This window comes from Aquila chrysaetos, chromosome 2 (genome assembly GCF_900496995.4).
Source record: "Aquila chrysaetos chrysaetos chromosome 2, bAquChr1.4, whole genome shotgun sequence".
In the NCBI taxonomy this organism is placed as follows: Eukaryota; Metazoa; Chordata; class Aves; order Accipitriformes; family Accipitridae; genus Aquila; species Aquila chrysaetos.
The window spans coordinates 29,061,224-29,071,322 of NC_044005.1; positions in this window are offsets into that span (position 1 = coordinate 29,061,224).

Below are 10,099 nucleotides of genomic sequence, written 5' to 3' on the forward strand. Positions count from 1 at the left end.
CCTGCTACAACCTCCCGGCCCATCCTCGCCATGGACCTTCTTTTCACTTGGTGCATTATAGGAGGACACAGGGGCATGATGCAGCTGTGCACATATTATAACAGCTTCACTCCATGTCTCCTAGGTTCATGGACTATAAACCAGAAGGAACCATGTCACCAGTTGAGAGTTCCTTCTACATGGGAAAGAAAACCTAAAAGAAGCTGCCTCTCTAAAACATTTTCTGTAGTACTGTGCCATGTGGTGAATACAGTCATGCAAATAATTTGCAAACAAGCATAAATGGTCACATACCATGCTGAATAGTGTCAACATGAATCTGATCATCTCCACACTACATGTTTTTGAAGGGCACTTGGAAAAATGCTGGTGCTTGGGTACTGAATTTTATATAGTATATCTAGAAACCACCCAAACCCCAGTTTTCCTGGCATTATTTTCCCATTGTCAATATTTGATCACTTTCTCTTACCCCTTTCCATGAACTATTCCTACCTAGAAGCAGCAACAATTTTCATTCACCATTGCAAAGTCCTCTGAGACCCCTGACATCAAGTATCTTTCCCATTTACATTAATGATGTGCAGAATCTTTCCTGGCTATTTATGGTCCAGGGCTGACATTTGTTACACACAGATTCATGCTTTACCAGATCTTAAACCAGCTCATGAAGTGCTGTTACCTGCACAACCCAGTGAATGTCCTATGGAAATACATGGAAATGCCAGGCACTACAAGAGTTCCCCACTTTCCTGTATTTAGGGCTTGCCAATCTAAAGAAATAAAATGTCTTCTTGTAGAAGATCACCCAAATCCAAAGTTTGGCAGGCAAGACTTGGAAATTTCTCAAAGCTGTATATTTCCTCTTTCTTACTGTTTAAGATTACCACAGCTATTTCAAGTAGGTTCCCAAGAAAAATGCTCCTTCCATCCTCTGTCTTCCTGCTCATCAATATCTCCTTTTCTGTGGTTGGTCCTGGGAAATCATATGGCCATGCAGAGGCTTAAGACATTTTAAAACATTTCTCCACCCTCAAGGTACCTGGCTTCACATTTTTTAGCTGCGTAGATCTCTATTAGTAGATTCCTAGCTTTGGGATGTAAACCCTCTTTTTTAGCTTGTTCCACAGCCTTAAAGACAGAGTCACCTAGAGCAGTTGTTAATCACATATGTGTTAACACTACAGACCACAAAAAATATTTAAAACATCCATAGATGATGAAGACAAGTGAAGTACTCAGTTTGGGGTCTTTCCCTCTCCTCTCCTGTTCGTTGAAGGGATGTGAACACCGTGTCTGTACCGTGAGCGTGACCCGCTCCTGTGCCCCCAGCTAACTACCCTGCAGCCACCCTCGCTTGCTCATGGACTCCTCTGCAGCAAACTCCTCCCAGGTCCTTCCAAGAAGAAATCCAAGCAGTGCTCATGGCATGGGTAGCTCCGTGGTTTGCGCCCTGCACAGACTAAGCCTGGGGCTGCTCCCAGCGGGAGGCAGAGGAGGGAGCGCAGGCACGAGCATCTCTGCATCCGTAGCTGAAGGGCCAGGGGCTGCCCCTGTCCTTGAATGGTCCTTCATATCCAAAGAAGTCTGTAATACTTGAAAATCTGCTCTTTCATTGTTAAAAAGACTGAAATGATGTATTGCTTGGCAGACAATTACAGTTTATGCAGACTGAATGCCAGAAGGTGTTTCTGCTAAGACTTCACCATTATCTGGCATTTTCCAATGTCTGTAGATTTGATGATGTGGTCGAGTTACATTAGCTTTGAAATTATTGACCTATTCATTACACAGGTAGCAATTTACATCCCCTGCTAATTCACAGAGGCCAAGCTTTTTCTCACTTTCAATTTCTCAATAATATGGAATCAAGCCAAAGCTAACTTTGCCTTCTGATCCTGATCCCATGTCTTACTAGTCCTAGAAAGAGTTATTCCTGAAACTATCATGCGCTTATTTTGGAGGCTAATATCCCATTTTTCTTCAACAATTTTTCTATTGAAAAGCCTATTCATGCTTTTGGACACTGCACAAACAATAGGATATAGGTGCATCTATATTAGATATTGGGTGATAATGTTATTTCTTTCTAAGCACCTGAACAGCTGATCTGTTTCTGCATGTATATCTATAGGTCTCATTGCATGAGAGACAAAGTGGGTAACTCCAAAATTACTATAATTATGTCATAATAAATACCTTAAGAATCTTGTGCACATCACCACTACCAAGTGGAGTCTCCCATTCCTTTCAGTGGAGTTGGATAAGTCTTAAAGTAGCCTTTTTTGGGGGGGTAGAAAATCGATTTTTTTTTTTAATTATTCTTTCACATACACATATTCTTACATCCTAACTCAAAAAACCCAACACAAGCTGTAGCATCCTGTTCAATAACAATAATAAGGATTTCTAATATGGTGTTACGTAATGCCTAGATTTGGGGTAGATTTCATTGGAGTGGACATGCTTACTTCTTTTGTTATAGCCTTCTGCTATTTCTTGCCAGAGTGCCCTAATAATTTTTTATGTGTCCTTCACAGTCTTAATAATTTCACTTTAAATATCTATGTTGTTCCCACATAAATGATGAAGTGTCATATTAGGCCACTTTAGATGACACACTATTCTGTAACACCAGATCCACAACTCTCAATTCTTTAGTTAATTTAATATTTACACATTACTGCAAGAAATCTCCCCAAATGCTAAAGCAATATTAAGAGCAAAATTCTATTCAGTGGCAGACAAATAGATCAGATGTTGAGGTCAGGTATTGTAAGCACACTATTGTAAGCACTTTCCAACTAGGGAGACAGAAACTAGCCAGGTGACACGAAGGGCGAGTGGAAATGAAATCAATAGTCTGCTCCTCTACCCTGTCATAACCAACCAGTTGGCTATAAATCACCAGCTAACTAGACCCTCCTAAGAGTTACTTTAAAAAGAGCTTGAAGATTTTTTTTTTTCATACCAGTACTCTCACTACCTATAAATTCAGTATTTGAAGTGTACATGTTCTTCCAGCATATTCAAGCATTAGTTACCCTTTTAATTATACTTCAGCCAAAGGGGAGAAGTAAAATCTTTCTTTTGTCATCCAACCTGAGACTGCAGATATCAAGAGTCAGAAGAAAAAAAAAAAGATGGCTCAAACTGTAAGACCTTCAGTTACTGCATCTAATAAGTATTATTACTCCAGCACCAAATTGGAGATATGAAAATGAGATTTAAAAGCACCCTTTAAAATTTAAGAATGCTAAATTAACCCTGAAGATTTGCAAAAGGTGAATTTCCATATTATTATGGCACTCTGAGTTGTCAGTAGTCCTAGCAATCGGAATACTTACATAATTACATGGGAAATAAATGTCTCTTTTCTAATTTTCCTGCAAAATTAAAGGAAGAAACAATCAAAGATCATTAGAAAATTCAAACTAAACACTGACATTAATTTTAAAATTTCTAACCACAGTAAAAGATGTTCTGCTTTTATTGTGTAAAACATAGAAGCAACATACAATGGTTTGACATTTTAAAATAAATATTTTCAAAGAAAAATGCTAAAAATATCTCTTTTCTATATTTACATGTCCAATTCAGCCCAAGATAAGCACTAAAACACAAATTCCGATTGCAATCCTGTTACAATGCAGGCCAAGCACAAAAGCCTTCTAATGATCTTTGATTAGTTCTTTATTAAATTCATCAAGGGAGCAAAGAAAATTTAATAATCTTCACCATTTGTCATCTTTCTGATTACAGTTTTGATTAGAACTTTCAGCTTTTATTTTCTTCTTTTCTAGCCATTGCCATTACTGTGATAGTGCTTCTTTCCTCTGGTTTAAGAATAACGAGATAGGGCAAAGGAAACAAATTTGTAATTCTGGATATGTATTTAACTAGGTGTGCTCATGCCCTGAAATAGGCTAGCTAAGAATATGAGGTCTTAAAAATGCAAAACAGCCCTTAATGCAACATCTCCACATTCATACCATGAAAATTTTCAGAGTCTCAGGTAAATAATATCTTGCTTAATTAATCAGATACCTTAAAAATACCCTACACACAGATTTCTGTAGAATAAAAAAAAAAAAAAATCCAACATTTGAAGAGGAATTTTCATTTTTTAGAAAATGAGCTTTCCTTTCTCTCTCTTCTTCCCTCCCTGCCCCAGGGAACTTTTAGATCTTTCTATAGAACTGAATGTCTCAGAAGAAACAGAAAGTTTGTGCGGTCCCCCACCCCTTGTATGGACTGATAATTCTGCATGTCAGAAACCTGCGCTTAAATTCCCTTAGGCAGAGGACAGACCTGAGTCCAGGCTGTGGCTTGTGACACCTGCACGTAGGAGGCTTTTTCTGATAATTATGAGAAACGAGGGACAAAAAAGGACACCAGCCTTGTTCCAAGATTACTGCACAGAGAGCCTGTGTTTTTGTGTGGACCTTACAATAAAGCATGGTGTAGATTCAGATTTTCACACCAGGGGATGCTGGAGTGGTAGCTTCTTGAATGCAAGGTAGAGAAAAAATCTTTGTTGGTACTGCAAAATCTTTGTTACTACTGCAAAAGAGAAATTCAGCAACACCCCTCTTACCCAGACTAAGGCAAAGTTGAAATCATTACTGAGGAACATCTCGAGTCCCTGAGATCACAAATGCACATCACCACCTCTCTCAGCCAGTACACCTTCTCCTCGCTCTTCATGGTCACCAGAAGATTGTTCCTTCACAGCCACCCCTGTAGTACTGCTGCTGACTTGTACCTTAGGGAAGGTGTCTTCAGTTACCTTGTACATTGCTTGGAGCAGTGTGCTTCAGAGTCGCCTCAGGACCACAGTCTTAAGGCTCACCATGACCAGAAATGGGGCATCAATCACCTTGAAAACACTGTTAATACAAGCAAATACAAATATTTATTTATAAACTCCAAAGTAGACAACACAAAGATTTGTAAAACTGAAGGGGGTGGCAAGGAAGTTAGAAATGCACTTATTCCACTTTTTCCATCCCCATTACCCCACCAAAAAGATACTTTTCTCCCTCTAGCTGGCTGATAAGTGGTGTGGACTTACTCAACCACTCTGGTCCAAGGGGGCACATGCCCTATCATTACACTGCACGTATGAGAAAAGGCCCTTCTCTGCAAGAGGGACACCTCTAATAGCTACACCTTTGAATTGTGCTTGGGGCTTCTTCACAATTCAGATCGCCCCTTCCTCCATTTGTCCCCCCCATGTACTCAACGGGCAGTTGCAATACTATCATCCAAACTGCTCTCCGACCGACTACTGTCCCTTTGGAAGGCAAGGTAAAAACGCCTTCTGTGCCTGGGGAAAATGTTAGAAAAACAATAAATGACCCACTAAGGGATGAAACTCTCATTCCTACCAGGGGAAGGGCTCTGCACAAGTACCTGAAGCCTTCGTGTGTACGGAGCCTCGTATTCCGGTCGGACTGAACTTTCCCGGCCTGACTGGCCATTCATGTCTTCACCAGCCAGACTTTGTCTCGGCACGTGGGCAGACACTTTGCCCGTGAGCAGGGAGCATTGCATAACTGGAATATCCGCAGGAGGTTTTCAAGGGTTCAGAACTACTGTCAGCTAAAGGACCTCTCTTTTAGTGTGGGCAAAGGGACTCCATCTAAAAGCTAAAGGAAGAACATCTCCACTCCCCAACTCCCAGGGACGTATTTGATTTATATAGTTTTATCAGTTAGGTACAGTACAGGGATTTCAACCTTTCTGACTGTTACTAATGTACCTTTTTCTCCCCGAGATGCCACTTATTAATTTTGTCCAGTTTTATCTCCTCTAAATTATTAAACTAACAGCTTCTCAGTACAAAATAGCCTTGTCCTAAAAAGCAATTTGTATTTAAATGTGTGTGAAATTCTGGATTTATATTATAAAAAATATAGGTTCGTCTTTTTGTTTGGGTTTTTTTTCCTGGCTTTCAGGATGGTTTTTAATGTTATGTCATTATAGGAACTGCTCTACAAAACCAAAATGCTTATTGTGATTTTTATAATTTGCCTTATTGCAATTCCACTGAATGTTAAGCTCTGTATTTTTCAAATCTTTGCATTTCCGAGTACATAAATGAGCACTTTCCCTGGCTAATTGGAGCCCTTTCTCTTCCTCACAGGCTGTCTACAATCTCTTAAATGGTCCAAACAATTATGTGATGTTGCAAATGCAAGACATTATATTGGAGCTTTCCCTTGTGCGTAGTGATGTATTTGTCATGTGGCCCCGGAGGGAGCAGTCATTTGTTTGTATCGTGTTTGGCTTAATAGTAATAGCAAGGGGAAAAATGAGGAGAAGGAATAGAATAATGGAGACATTTAACATTGGTTTTTACAGTAAAATCTGTACGTCTTCACTGCAGAAGATTCATGATGTGACGTTGTCACTAGGATATTAAAGGCTGCATTTTTTAAATAAAACTTTTCAGTCAGTGTGAAAAAAAACATCTTCAGCACAGAGAACTTGCAGAGAGCCAGAAATGGTAAAATCTGCAGAGGAGCTGATAGCATCATTGAGAAGAAGTCAAAGTTTTACACCTCCTAACTGCTCTTTATTAGAAAATGATTTATTCAATATAAAATAGGTTTTCAAAATGATGATGGGATTAATCAACTTGTTAGCAGAGAAAGTATTGAAATAACTTCACGGTTGGCATAGCTAGTTGTCGGATCAGCTCTCCCTTTCATAGGCACTTGTTATAACAGGCAGGGGGCTAACCCTCTCAGACATGGAGCTAATCAGTCCTTGAAAGTCACTTCATCCAGTGGAGTGGAATAATGTACTCTGGCGTCGTTTGTCCACCTCTACCATTTGGAGCGATGTTATTTAGATTGTCCATTTTTGCCTCATCAGCTTCCATTTCAAAGAATTATAATTTTTTCGATAGTATCTTTTATCAGAACATCAGGTTAAATGTATTGTCTCATACTATCCGCTTTATAGCCGGCATTGTTAAGACCAATCTGTGAATATATAGTAAGATAAAGAAAAAACAGCTGCAGAGTTGGAAAGGCTATCCTTTAAGCTTGATTAATTTCTCTCAAAAAAAAAGTCTGGACAAGTAAGATCATGATTAATGACCAAGAACAATATTTCCAGCAAAGAGTTAACTTAATCAACCTGCTGAACTGCAGGGTCCATTTACAATTGCCGTGCCGATGCCGGTAGCTTTCTGGGCGCACGTGCCTGCCCACCCTGCACAAACAGAAGTTCTTTGTCTCATTTTGCAATATTTGTTGCTGCCCTCCCCACCACAACTAGCTGCTTTCCCTGTCTGCAAGAACTGGTTCTTTTCCCGAGTCTGGGCTGAGCCTAATTGGACATGAATAGATTCCCTAGCCCCAAACGAGATCGCTGAACTTGGAGAAGACAAAAGCTGACGGACAACGACAACATAATAAACTTTTCTTTCCTACTGGCTTTTCCTCGCTGTCACTCAGCAATATCAGTAAATAAAATGATCACAAGGAAAGGTGTTTTATAAAAGAGGTACCTCTTTCTCCTAGCCCTTGGATATTCCCCCTTGGGAAATTCCCCAGGTTTCTATTTCTTGTATAACTTATAAAACCAATCTTATTGGCGCGTTGGGGCTTTGGCACTAGGTGTTACCGAGCCCTCTAATGTAGCTTCACAATTTAAGCACCCCTCAGTCAAAAATACCACTTTTCTCCTAATAGTCTTTCAGACTTTTTACTAATATATTGAATCTAGTGAACTGTGTAGTAACAAGAACAAGTGGAAATCGTCTCTAGCAAATTGTTCTTGTAGCTGAACTTTCCTGAATGTTTCATTACTCAATTAACCATGATTTAAATCAATCAGAAAATCCAGGAAATGAATAAAAGTAGGACTAGACTAAACAATGTTGACAATTTGATTATGTTATACACAGAATTCATCTGTTCACTGAAATCCTCTTAGTGTGATAACTCCACTCTTCTGATTACAATTATTTCATTTATGTGGTGAATGTGTTTTACTCTTGTTCTAATACCAGCTGTTATTTTAAGCAAATTTTTTCTCTTATCTGGAGGACCCTGGTATCAACAAGGGAATAGACATCCTTTGAAATTTGTTCATCCAAATGCATTAATAAAACAAGCACCCAGATGTATTCCTCTTTGTAATGCAGTAAGAGCATGCAAGTGGCTACTTTTAAACATTTTCTCTTAGGCATGGGTGCATCCTTTGTGTCCGTGCAGCTATGATGTGTCTGCTTGATGACCACCATAGGGTTTCCAGTGTCTCTAGCTGTCTCCCTGTCCCTTCCAGTGATTCCCATTATCTACAAAAGATCATGAAAATCAATTTTATTTTGCATAAATGATTGTCATTTAAATATCAATAGCACAAAAAATGGTGCATGAGTTTAAAAGAACATCACCTTCCTTGAGCTGGGAAGAGTGTGAGTCTTGCTGCCATGCAGAGGGGAATATTGATGCCAGCAGGATGTTTTCAAGGGGGTGGCTGTTTGCACTGCTTGGGCCATAGGGTAAAAAAAAAACCTTGCTCAATTAGCTTTATCTTTTGTCAATGTCACTGCTCTTGTTTGGAATCACAGTGCATAATATACTCATCTCCTGACCAAACAGTTGAAGCAGAAAGCAAGTTAATCGGAAAGCAATGGCAATTCATTATGTATATTTTTCTCTTTTGATTAAAGAAGGGTTTCTTGTTTATCTCAAAAATTCTGGTCTTGTATTAAAAAAACCAGGGAGCTTTAAGGAAAGGAAAAAAAAAAATCCCCCGATCAACATTTCCTGTAAAAGCAGAAACTTTCCACAGAATTTTTATAACTGAAACTAATTCTTTTAGTATTATGACTTCTAATTCATTTAGTTTCGTGACATTCATCACAGCGTACATACCACGTACCTGACAGCAGCTACATCACAAGGTCTGATGGAGCTTCCTACAGAGCTTGGTCTTCTGGTCTCCCAGCCAGGTAAGCATAAGGAAAAGTCATTACACTACACTTAAGACCAAATGGGGAGGAGGGAGAGAAAGAAAGGTAATCATACCAGGTCACATTTGGTGCTTCCCTCCAGGAATGGTTCCTGCTACCATTGGTAGGAATAGAGAAATGAGTTGTATTTCTTCCTAACCTTCTCCACCTAGTTACAAATGGTGTTACTTGAAAGGCTAACTAAGTCTTTTGCACTATAATGAGAGTAATAATGAATAATGGTACTTATGTGCAGTAAATTAGGCCCTTGCCAATACACATCCTTTTTACCCAGATGCTTACTTTCTTGAATTTCATAATAAATCAGAAATAATCTATGTGGATCAGGATGCAAAATTAACTTAAGGAAAAGAGTAACTGCGGTGTTCAGCAGAAGTTATTCAGTAATAATCAGCTTAATTAAGCATACCTTAATAAATCAGAATTATGAAAATAGAGTAAATTAATTTAAATAGTTATCTCAGAGTCTTCACACCACAAATCGCAATGATGAAAAAGACAGATAGCTGCAGATAATGAAATGTGTTGTTCTCAAATATGCCACATGATCACAGATTTATTTAGATACAGTTTATGTTCTTTGGGTTTGCTTTTGTTACGATCTTGCCAGATTTTCTTTTTGTATCGTAACTCTTGACTGCTACTGTTCTTTGTTATTATATGTATTTCCCCTACAAGAGTAATCCTGCTAAAATCATTAGTACTTCTGCATACAAGTCTGTAAGCAACTGTTCACTGAATCACCTGTTTTACATGAAAACAAATTGATGCTTACTTGTTTATGGGAATAATGGGTGCTTCAAAGGAGAGCACCTTTCTGTAACTCTCCTGTAAAACTTGTTTAAAAGCACTTTAAATTCAATATCTTGACAATTTCTGCCTGAATACATCAGGTGAGATCTTACTCAATAAAAGTCAGTGGAAGTTGTTAACTGAAGTAAATCCCAACATTAGCTGAAGACAAAATTGAATGCATTATATATAACTTATATTAATAGTTGAAATCAATTTAACTTTGTTTACAGGAAAGCATAGTTATCTTTTTCAAAATCTATATAGTCATCCTGAAACTTTGCTTTTGAAGGAGGAACATATGCCAGGGCC